Here is a 12354-nt window from a genome sequence, read left to right as displayed (position 1 = left end):
TGAAAACTGCAGATGGGATATAGCAGAGATATAGAAATAAGTGCATGGTTCCAGATGCTGTATATTTGTGACCCTTTAGCTATGGCTCTAATATACTGTATAGTCAGACAGTACACAACCCTGTTAGTATGCAGTCCTTAGTTCCTCTTGATATTTCCATTTATCTTGGAATATGTAAGTCCAGCCACCATGTTTGTTGTGCCAGACCACAGACCTCCTGAGCCCTGCAAGTCTTCCCCATGTGGTATGAAAATCCGTGATTGTGCAGTGAAAGACAAAGCTAACATTCAGGCTCCGTGTTCAAGAGGAAGGCTGAGATGAATGAGCGTGGCAAATGACACACTTAGCAGCTTCTCTCCGCATATAATACTGGAACTCCAAGGAGAGTAGGCACCCCGGCCTCATAAGAAATCCATTATGCATTGAGCGTCCAGGTGATGTGTGAATATGATAATACATGCAAAACAGCTATAATAAATGGTTTAACCTGTCACCTAATTTACAGCAGCTGCAGCGTGCGCTCACATCCCGGCCACTCAGCAGAATTTGGTTATTCCTATTCAAATTAAAGGGGCTCACCGGGAATATATAAATAAACAACCGGTGAATGTAGTGCCAAGAATCCCTAATATGCTTCCTGTCAACATTCAGCTTTCAGCATGGACTGAGCGGTCCATGGCTGTCTGGGGAGATTGTTGGTTTGCATAATCAGGATACTTACAAAGGACGCTCGGCTTCTTCAAAAAACTTCAGTCCTGAATATTCCTCAGATCCTGCACTTTTTATTGATTCACTAGCTGTTTACAGTATTGATTGGGTTGCCTAAAAGGACCCTAACAGTAAACAATTGGCGCTTGTTTATTGGGCCTATTACACGGACAGTTAATGTAAACGGTTTGATAAATCGTCAGCAGCCGACCTCACGGATAGGGATGCGCGGTCTGTGGCCGGTGATTTTAGATCTGGGCCTAAAGAAACAGCCCAGAAACAATCAGCCTATTGGGCTGCTGACAGCTCCCTAGTGGGCACGGGGAGCTGATGATGTAGGAATAAAAGAACATGAGTATTTAACTCTAATCGGTTAAAGAAATTCTAGGCGACACATTTCCTTTAATACAAGCATAGAAATTGGCGAGCTGGTCATTTACCACTTGTGTAATGAGTCTTCCCACGGCTCGGTTATCTTGTAGGTCAGGCCACACCACTGATCTTTTGGATCTTTCACACTGCCCTTTTATTTCTTCATTTTCGTGTCTGTATAGAATATGTAATCGGTCAACAGTCATTTGTCAACTTTTACAGGGGCCAATTAGTGGGAATGAGCGTTTCCTATGAACGCCCATACGGCCAGTAATCGCTTATGTAAAAGGGCATTGAGTTGTAAAACTAAAGGGTGGAGCTTTATAGAGAAGAAGGGATTTAAAGAGGTTGTCCAATTATTTTTTTCTTATAAGAAAAGGGAATAATTAGTAATCTGTCCCTTTCCCATAGCTTGTTTCCTCTAACCTTTTTTCTCCTCTGTGTCTCCGGGGCCTCCTCCCCCTCCTCGTCCTGTGTCTCCGGGGCCTCCTCCCCCTCCTCGTCCTGTCTCTCCGGGGCCTCCTCCCCCTCCTCGTCCTGTCTCTCCGGGGCCTCCTCCCCCTCCTCGTCCTGTCTCTCCGGGGCCTCCTCCCCCTCCTCGTCCTGTCTCTCCCGGGCCTCCTCCCCCTCCTCGTCCTGTCTCTCCCGGGCCTCCTCCCCCTCCTCGTCCTGTCTCTCCCGGGCCTCCTCCCCCTCCTCGTCCTGTCTCTCCCGGGCCTCCTCCCCCTCCTCGTCCTGTGTCTCCGGGGCCTCCTCCCCCTCCTCGTCCTGTGTCTCCGGGGCCTCCTCCCCCTCCTCGTCCTGTCTCTCCCGGGCCTCCTCCCCCTCCTCGTCCTGTCTCTCCCGGGCCTCCTCCCCCTCCTCGTCCTGTCTCTCCCGGGCCTCCTCCCCCTCCTCGTCCTGTCTCTCCCGGGCCTCCTCCCCCTCCTCGTCCTGTCTCTCCCGGGCCTCCTCCCCCTCCTCGTCCTGTCTCTCCCGGGCCTCCTCCCCCTCCTCGTCCTGTCTCTCCCGGGCCTCCTCCCCCTCCTCGTCCTGTCTCTCCCGGGCCTCCTCCCCCTCCTCGTCCTGTCTCTCCCGGGCCTCCTCCCCCTCCTCGTCCTGTCTCTCCCGGGCCTCCTCCCCCCTCCTCGTCCTGTCTCTCCCGGGCCTCCTCCCCCTCCTCGTCCTGTCTCTCCCGGGCCTCCTCCCCCTCCTCGTCCTGTCTCTCCCGGGCCTCCTCCCCCTCCTCGTCCTGTCTCTCCCGGGCCTCCTCCCCCTCCTCGTCCTGTCTCTCCCGGGCCTCCTCCCCCTCCTCGTCCTGTCTCTCCCGGGCCTCCTCCCCCTCCTCGTCCTGTCTCTCCCGGGCCTCCTCCCCCTCCTCGTCCTGTCTCTCCCGGGCCTCCTCCCCCTCCTCGTCCTGTCTCTCCCGGGCCTCCTCCCCCTCCTCGTCCTGTCTCTCCCGGGCCTCCTCCCCCTCCTCGTCCTGTCTCTCCCGGGCCTCCTCCCCCTCCCCGTCCTGTCTCTCCCGGGCCTCCTCCCCCTCCTCGTCCTGTCTCTCCCGGGCCTCCTCCCCCTCCTCGTCCTGTCTCTCCCGGGCCTCCTCCCCCTCCTCGTCCTGTCTCTCCCGGGCCTCCTCCCCCTCCCCGTCCTGTCTCTCCCGGGCCTCCTCCCCCTCCTCGTCCTGTCTCTCCCGGGCCTCCTCCCCCTCCTCGTCCTGTCTCTCCCGGGCCTCCTCCCCCTCCTCGTCCTGTCTCTCCCGGGCCTCCTCCCCCTCCTCGTCCTGTCTCTCCCGGGCCTCCTCCCCCTCCTCGTCCTGTCTCTCCCGGGCCTCCTCCCCCTCCTCGTCCTGTCTCTCCCGGGCCTCCTCCCCCTCCTCGTCCTGTCTCTCCCGGGCCTCCTCCCCCTCCCCGTCCTGTCTCTCCCGGGCCTCCTCCCCCTCCTCGTCCTGTCTCTCCCGGGCCTCCTCCCCCTCCTCGTCCTGTCTCTCCCGGGCCTCCTCCCCCTCCTCGTCCTGTCTCTCCCGGGCCTCCTCCCCCTCCTCGGCCTGTCTCTCCCGGGCCTCCTCCCCCTCCTCGTCCTGTCTCTCCCGGGCCTCCTCCCCCTCCTCGTCCTGTCTCTCCCGGGCCTCCTCCCCCTCCTCGTCCTGTCTCTCCCGGGCCTCCTCCCCCTCCTCGTCCTGTCTCTCCCGGGCCTCCTCCCCCTCCTCGTCCTGTCTCTCCCGGGCCTCCTCCCCCTCCTCGTCCTGTCTCTCCCGGGCCTCCTCCCCCTCCTCGTCCTGTCTCTCCCGGGCCTCCTCCCCCTCCTCGTCCTGTCTCTCCCGGGCCTCCTCCCCCTCCCCGTCCTGTCTCTCCCGGGCCTCCTCCCCCTCCTCGTCCTGTCTCTCCCGGGCCTCCTCCCCCTCCTCGTCCTGTCTCTCCCGGGCCTCCTCCCCCTCCTCGTCCTGTCTCTCCCGGGCCTCCTCCCCCTCCCCGTCCTGTCTCTCCCGGGCCTCCTCCCCCTCCCCGTCCTGTCTCTCCCGGGCCTCCTCCCCCTCCTCGTCCTGTCTCTCCCGGGCCTCCTCCCCCTCCCCGTCCTGTCTCTCCCGGGCCTCCTCCCCCTCCCCGGCCTGTCTCTCCCGGGCCTCCTCCCCCTCCTCGTCCTGTCTCTCCCGGGCCTCCTCCCCCTCCTCGTCCTGTCTCTCCCGGGCCTCCTCCCCCTCCTCGTCCTGTCTCTCCCGGGCCTCCTCCCCCTCCCCGGCCTGTCTCTCCCGGGCCTCCTCCCCCTCCCCGGCCTCCTCCTCCTGTGTCTCCTCCCCCCTCCTCCAGCAATCAGGTTGCTGCTTTCATTTTCAAAAAGGCCTCTAAAAATGAAACCTAGAATCGGACTGGTTGCTATGGGAGACAAGATCTCAAAAATCACCCCCATAGTTCCTTTATTTATATAGCTCCAACTTATTCTGCAGTTCTGTACAGAGTTTGTAGTCACTCATCTTGATCCCTGTCCTATTGAGGCTCACAATGTTTTGGAGAGTGTGATAGAACTCATGCAGACTTTGGCGGACACACATGTAGCGGTAGTCCCAGGGCCCCAGCACTACAAAGCAACATGGCTGACCTCTGTGCCCCCCACAACATGGCTGACCTCTGTGCCCCCCACAACATGGCTGACCTCTGTGCCCCCCACAACATGGCTCCTTGTCTCCTCCATGTCATGCTGCCCTTATTGCTGCAGTTTCTACTGAGCTGAGATGTTAGCTCCTCCTTCAAAGGTGGGGCTAAAGAAATGTGGATAAATAACCCCGCCCACCTGATGACTCACTGTTCCCTCATTGACAGGAACAGGAAACAGACAGGAAGTAAATAAAACGCAGACAGAGCAGTCATGTGACTGAACACAGAAAGCTCTAAATAAAAAAAAAAAAAAATAGAAGTGTATGTAGAATATACAACAACCACAGAGGTCAGTGCAATGCAAGTTTATGAAAAAATCCCGGACAACCCCTTTAAGGAAGGCCAAAAGTAACTGTAAATAGGAAGATGCAAAGTGTCTGTGACATTTGGTGGAGTGGGCGTTAGAAGGATGAGAAGATCTGCTTTATATTTTGCTTTTCCCCAGTGTTAAGCTTTACAATCCAGGGGAGGAAGCGGAGATGAGTCTGTTTATACAACCATAATGATAATACTATGTTAGTGTATATACCGACACCGCAGCGTTTCCTGCATTATAATACGTTCACATTCATGCTTTTATTTTACTAGTATATGTCAGTATAGGCCGTAGCTGTATCTTACATGGTTTTTCATCTCCTTTGAGTCTATTGACATCCACTGATCATTGTCCCTCAGAACGTGTATGATTAAACAATGGAGTAGTTGCCTATTACAACCCATCAGATTCCGGGCGTTTTTGAAAAAAATAAATGAAGCAATGTGATTGGTTGCGCCATAGGCATCTGCGCCACTTTTCCTCTACACGTGCTTTGATATCTCTCTTCCTATCAGTCTCGCTGAGCTCACATTCACTCCAAGTCTTTTCCACAACAAGTTCGCCAACATTCTGCAGGGAAATGGGGGTGACAACAGGAATCCCAAAAATTGCCTGCACCCATAACCTCTACGTTATCTCACGTGTTCAATTCTGATATGTTCCAGAAACATTTATACATCTGTATATTAACCACCATGTGCATTATCACAGCACTCCAGTGTTTTGAGCCGTATCTTAACATTGGCTAGAAATAGACTATGACAAGTGAGGATTACAGATGAGCTCTAGATTCACGTCCGCTGTGATCACACACAGGGGTGCCCCAAATCTGCTCTGAATGGCTAAACTCTGCCGAAGGGTTCACAGGAAGGCTATGTGGACTGTAAAACTTTCTGCAGCCCCCACGTTACAGCAGCACTCATGAAAATAAGTCATGCTATTCTAGTTATAAATATGGTATTCTTTAAAGGGGTATTTCACCCAAGCTAAACAATGAAATGCTCCCCAAAGTATTTTGAGCCGTCTCCTATCTATTTAGCTGCCGCCATTCCTGAGTTAACAAGTTTTTCTAATAGCCGGTCTGTATCCAAGGTGGCATTGCACCTCAGATCCAACTGCCAGGTATCCACCCCATTTTGTAGTATCTGCCCAACGCTGGCTCCACACTGCAAACAAAATATCTATCTCTTATCTATTTAGATTAGAATGAGAGAGATGGAACAACTGTGTTTCCTTTCTCCTACACTGCTCAGGAGGCTGTCACTGTTTTGTTGTTTCCCCGCCCCTTTGCAGAGTGCTCACTGATTAGTGTGCTGTCATTGCTGGTGTTACAGCTTGCCTGGCAACAGATGAGACTGAGATCATGTGACATTGGTCTCAGAGGGGAGGAGAACAGAGGAGTGGTGATGAAGTGAGTATTTTCAGCAGCTTCAGGGTGTAGATCAGGATGTGCTGCATAGAAACAGACCAATTCACGTAACAGAAACCTATTACACACATTCTTACAGGGTTAAATCTTTCTTAAATGGAGTACCCCTTTAATCCAGCCTACCGATTACATCACCGAAGAAAATATCTGTATGAACTATATACAATAAAATGTAGCAGTATTGTAAAGAGTATGAGGACTGTGAAATGACACATATCCAGAGTTGTAGGGTGTATACACGGAGAGGTAGGTGTGGGAGTAGTGCCCCTACTGACTAGGTAAACCCCACTTCTTTCCCTGCCTTTTTGCTTGCCCAGCCTAAAAGTTTTGACTATCTAACCACACATAATATCATTGGCAGCCATGTCTTTGATACCTTGCATAAAACCAATATGACTGGTGCTGGCCATGCGCATAATATAGCCGTCGGCCAACAGCCATCATTCCTGATCTTCTCAGGAACCGGAGCGGAGGACAGCGACCCCTGCACGGGAGCCAGGGAGGTAGGTATCGTTATGTTCATGTTTGCTAAATGAATTTATTGCCAAAAATATACAACTTGAAATCCTCCGAGATAAACTAGATTAGTTGAGAATGGAATACCCCTTTAAGGCGACTGACTGACTTTTATCCGATGTATATGGGTATATGGGGAGATGTCCTGGGCTTAGTTGTATCACTGATTTTATGATTTTTAGCTCTTAAAATCACAAATCTTAGTCAGTTTGAGGAGAATGCTAAGTATGTACTTCTTGTTCTTTCCATTGACTCCTACTGGCACATCTGTCTTGCATCTGTCTCCAGTCTCTGATTTATCGGAGGCATATGTCTGAATTACGGCTCCAGCAATACATAAGGGTTTTTTATGCAGGAAGTGAACATGTTGCCCTGTGATCCTGTACTTCATACTGTAGGGGATTATTTAGGAAGAAAAACATGCAGCCGAGCCATTCACAAGCCATAGAAGAGTACTGGACTTTCAGATGGGTCGGCTTTTTCTGCTTAGGTTTTTATATTCTAAAACAAATGTGTTAAGACCTGCTATTAAAAAGGAATGAATAGAATATTAAAGGAGAAGTCTGGCGAGAATTTTTATTAAAGTATTATATTGTCCTCCAAAAGTTATACAAATCACAAATATACACTTATTATGGGAAATGCTTATAAAGTGTTTTTTCCCTGCACTTACTACTGCATCAAGGCTTCACTTCCTGGATAACATGGTGATGTCACTTCCTGGATCTTATGGTGATGTCTCTTCCTGGATATCATGGTGATGTCTCTTCCTGGATATCATGGTGATGTCACTTCCCGGATATCATGGTGATGTCACTTCCTGGATATCACGCATATAGCGTAGCTGCTGCGGATCTGTTACATGTGAAACTGGCCTAAGGTTAGATTCACACAGCAGATTCACTTTTAGCCGGTATGCTACTCCGGGCCCCTGCACACTGACAGCCCACTCAGTGATTTGCTCAGAGGGCCGTCACTGAGCACGGACCCAGAGAAGCATTTGGGAGTGCGATGGTGGGAAACGGACAGGTAAGCATGGTGGCGGGAGCGAAGTAATATGGCACAATTCTCACAGCGGAATGAAAATCTGTTGCGAGAATGGAGTGCCATAGACTTTAATAGAGATCGGTGTTCCTGCGAAACCTGTGGCGTGAAATTCGCTGTGATACAGTATGTGTGTGAATCCACCCTTAATCTTGGCAGTAAAACAGGCCATACACAGGGGGTGGAAAATCAGCAGAGCCCCCCAATATGGAGCACTGATAGGAACCCCCATCCTTTACCTGAATGCCTTAAATGTTATAGAATGCAACATCGAAGGGTTAGAATACTAGTTCAGCATTTTCTCCTGCCAGGCATAGCAACTGTGAATGACATACATGTATGCCATGTGCTGCCCCTAAGTCTTGCTGATGATGTATATGTATCTCATTGTAAGGCTTTAAAGGGGTATTCCACTCAAACATAACTTTTGATATGTTGCTGCCCATGGTGACACTAACAATTCCTTCCTTACTTATTATCTATTCAGTCTCCTTCCCCAGTTCTCAGCTGCTGCTTTCTGCTGAAAACACAAGAAACTGTGTGTGAGCTTTTCTCTGTCTCCCCCTCCTCCCCCCTCCCCTCTGAGACTGCTGATGTAACCAAGTCCCTGACTGCAACATTGTAGCTACTTTGTAATGCTGGGAGGGTTTATCACCGTGAGTTCATTGGCATTACAAAGAAGCTACAATGTGGCAGATAGATGATGTAAACAAGTCCCTTACTGGCTTTTTTCAGAGCGTCCAGTCATGACAGCACCACCTGGAGATTGATCCCCATTAGTCCTAATAGGAACAGGAAGCACAAGAGGTTAAAAGGAGCCCCTCCCCGCTTCACCCTCAGTGTTTTCCTGTTCCTATTCAGGACGAAGCACACAGAGGTTCTTACCTCTCCTGGTCCGGGGGGCTGGCTACTGGATCAGTGTGGTGGATGCCAGGCGAGCGGGGTCGGCCGAATCTGTCTTCTCCCCTCCTCGTTTGCTCGCATCGGGTCGCGCGGATGATGGATGCCTGCGCCTCCTGGTCCCATGATTGCCCGCTGCTGCGCTCTGGGAGTTTATGCGGCGGGTAGGTAAGTTTGCCGGGCCTCGGGTGCACGCGTGTGTCTCCCCTGGCTCCTTCCGGTTTCGGGCCGTGCCGGCGTGCGTGACGCATGACGTCACGCCGTTTCGCGTCGCGCACGGCATGCCGGGACCGGAAGTCCCGCCCCCAAGATGGCGCCGCACACCGGCCAGCCAGTGACTGGGGATGCCGGGGGGCGTGGAAACGTCTGTGTTTGGCGCCAGATTCAAGCTGGTCTGAGGCTGATAGACTACTTAAGGTAAGAGAGAACACTCCTGCATCCTCTTTGTCTGTCCTGACTGCTATGATGGACGCCTCCCGCCCTGAATCTGTGGTGTGGGCCTCGTCTGCATGCCCAGTGAGTAACTGACCCTTGGGTTCACTTACCTTATTTCGATGTAGCATGTACTAATGTACTCCTTCTCTCCCATAGGGAGACAAGGAGCCACCTGTAAGAAGCTGTGGTATATGTAAGGAGAGTCTGGCCGAAGGTTACAACAAACCCCTTTGTAAGGCATGCACATCTAATATCCTGAGACAGGAGTCACCATCATTGGTGAACGAACTCCGGGAGATGATCAATAAGGAGGTTAAAGCCACGGTTTCTGCGGCCCTGGCGAAAGACAGGTCTCAGTCCCCTGAGCCTCCCCCTAAAAAATCTAGACGCATTATAATATCTGATTCTGATTCCGAGGAACAGATATTATCTGCAGAAGACAAATCTGATCATGAGGAGATAGAAATAGTACAAGAAACCTACCAAGAGCCTAAAAGGTTTTATTTTTCTGCTGAGGATACTGATATTCTTCTGACTGCTATAAGGAATACCATGGATATCAAAGATGTGCAGGTCCCTACAAATAAACAAGACCAGATGTTTGCGGGGCTCAGGCCCATGAAAAAGCGTGTTTTTCCTGTCCATGAGAGTATAAAGAATCTTGTGTTAGATGAGTGGCATGACCCAGAAAAAAGGCTGCAAATTCCTAAAGAATTTAGAGCAAGATTCCCTTTTGATGAAAGTGATGTGAAACTATGGACTGAGACTCCAAATATTGATGTCCAGGTAGCCAAGGTAGTTAAAAAGATCTCTCTGCCTTTTGAGGATGCCTCTCAGCTTAGAGACACCATGGACAGGAAGATGGATGGTTTACTACGTAGGGCCTGGGATTCCTCTGCGGCAGCCCTTAACCCTAATATAGCTGCCACTAGTGCAGCTAGGTCCCTTTTTGAATGGTTGGAGGAGTTGGAAGGCCAGTTGCAAAACAAAACACCTAGAGAAGAAATTCTCAAAGCGGTTCCCATGTTAAAGCTTGCTACAGCTTTCCTAGTGGATGTGTCAGCAGAATCCATTAGGTTCGCAGCTAAAGCAGCCGCTTTAACCAATGCTGCTAGGAGAGCACTTTGGTTAAAGAGCTGGCAAGGAGACAATATTTCTAAAACCAAACTTTGTGCTGTTCCATTTGAAGGTTCGTTTGTGTTTGGTCCCGCCCTTGATTCCATCTTGGAGAAGGCCGCTGACAAGAAAAAGGATTTCCCAAACGAGAAGAAGCCGAAAGGTAAACAAAATTTTCGTTCCTTCAGACAAAACACATACCAAAGCTTCAAAGGTAAAGGCAAAACAGGAAGGTGGAGCTATCCCAAAGGAGGTAAGGGGAGAGAGTCGTCTCACAACCCCAAACCTTCAGACAAAAAGCAATGACACGTTGCCTGTAGGGGGGAGGCTATCCCATTTTTACCATCAATGGGAAAAGATAACATCAAACCCCTTCATACTGTCAACACTAGAAAGGGGCTACAAAATAGAATTTTCAGACCTCCCTCCTCTAAGATTCTGTACTACCTCACTCGGATCAGACTTGTCAAACGAGCGTCTGTGGCAAGGGGTGTCAGAGCTTCTATCTCTAAATGCCATTGTCCAAGTTCCCGAGGCTCAATTGAAAATGGGCCATTATTCTCGCTTATTTCTAGTACAAAAGCCAAATGGAGCTTTCAGGACAATCATAAACCTCAAACCTCTCAACAAAGTTATTACTTACAAGAGGTTCAAGATAGAGACTCTGAAATCAGCTATTCCCCTGATAACCAAAGGAGCCTGGTTGGCCACAATAGATCTCAAAGATGCGTATTTCCACATTCCCATTCACGAAAACCACCAAAAATATCTAAGGTTTGCTGTTGTTCACAAAGGAGTCACTCACCATTATCAATTCAAGGCGCTACCCTTCGGGATAGCCTCGGCTCCTCGTATTTTTACGAAGATAATGGTGGAGGCCGTAGCTCACCTCAGACTTCAGGGGGTGACAATAATCCCTTACCTCGACGACCTGCTCCTTATAGCACAGTCCAAAGATCAGTTAAATGTTCACATCTCACTCACCATCTCTTGTCTCCAGGATTTAGGGTGGATTGTGAATCTACACAAGTCAGATCTGGACCCTTCCCACCTGAAGAAGTTTCTCGGAATGTTGTTGGATACAAATCAACAGATAACCTTTCTCCCTCGGGAAAAAGTAGTGTCACTCCTGGACAAGTTCAGGAAATTTTCCAGAAAGAAAACAACAACAATCAGAGAAGCAATGTCTGTACTGGGGTCCATGACATCTTGCATACCGGCGGTGCCCTGGTGTCAGAGCCATTCAAGGGTCCTCCAAGCGCAGATCCTGAAATCCTGGAATCGACAACAATCATCCCTAGATTCAAAGATGTCGGTGTCAATACAGGTGAAAGCGTCATTAACCTGGTGGTTAAAAGAAAAAAACCTAACAAAAGGTCTTCTATGGTTTCCTCCGCAGATAGTGACACTCACCACAGACGCCAGTCAGTGGGGATGGGGAGCCCACGTGCAAGACCTTTATCTTCAAGGGCAGTGGTCGGAAAAAACGAGATGCGCCTCCTCAAACCTGAGAGAACTAAAAGCCGTCTTCAAAGCGTTGAAACAGGCAGAACATCTCCATCAAAAAAACGTAAAAGTTTACTCCGACAACGCGACAACAGTAGCCTTCATAAACCACCAGGGCGGAACACGCCACTCTCTCCTACAGAAGATGTCTCAAAAGATCTTCAACTGGGCGGAACTCCATCTTCAGTCCATCTCAGCGGTCCATCTGAAAGGCTCAGACAACGTGAAGGCAGATTATCTCAGTCGGAAGAGGGTCCTTCCAGGAGAGTGGAGCCTAAATCAGGAGGTGTTTCTAAACCTTACAGAAAGGTGGGGAGTTCCAGAAGTGGACCTCTTTGCAACACAAAAGAACAAGAAAGCAGACCGTTTCTTCTCCCTAAATCCAGAGGAAAGACCAGAGGCAGTGGATGCTCTAATACAACCATGGTCGTTCCATCTGGCATACGCATTCCCTCCGTTTCCCCTGCTAGGGAAGGCCCTTCAAAAGATCCTGATAAGCCAAACACAAGTGATCTTTGTCGCTCCAGTCTGGCCAAAAAGGAGCTGGTTTTGCCTGTTAAAAAGACTAGCAGTAGAAGGTCCCATCAGACTGCCACAAAGGACAGATCTCCTCGTCCAGGGCCCTCTCAATCACCAAGGGATACAACAACTCCATCTTGCAGCATGGCTATTGAAAAGTCCTTCCTGACCCGTAAAGGCCTTTCCTCGAAGGTAATTGATACCATGTTAAAGAGTAAAAAAGAAGTCACCTCTGCGATTTACCTTAAATATTGGAGGAGATTTTGCTCATGGTGTAAAGAAGCAACTCCCGATCCTCTCAAGCCAAATATACCCCAGATCTTGGATTTTCTCCAAGCAGGTCTTGACAAAGGACTTTCACTAAG

General features: G+C 50.4%; 1 protein-coding gene across 1 annotated transcript in view; it reads left to right on the top strand.

Moving 5' to 3' along the window:
• RNF150 (ring finger protein 150) overlaps positions 1 to 12354 on the top strand; it is a 78205-nt gene that overhangs the window by 62853 nt on the left and 2998 nt on the right. The gene's annotated exons all lie outside the window — the stretch shown is intronic.

This window comes from Dendropsophus ebraccatus, chromosome 7 (genome assembly GCF_027789765.1).
Source record: "Dendropsophus ebraccatus isolate aDenEbr1 chromosome 7, aDenEbr1.pat, whole genome shotgun sequence".
In the NCBI taxonomy this organism is placed as follows: Eukaryota; Metazoa; Chordata; class Amphibia; order Anura; family Hylidae; genus Dendropsophus; species Dendropsophus ebraccatus.
Note: the sequence above shows the minus strand (reverse complement) of the source record. Positions and strands in the feature narration are given on the sequence as shown.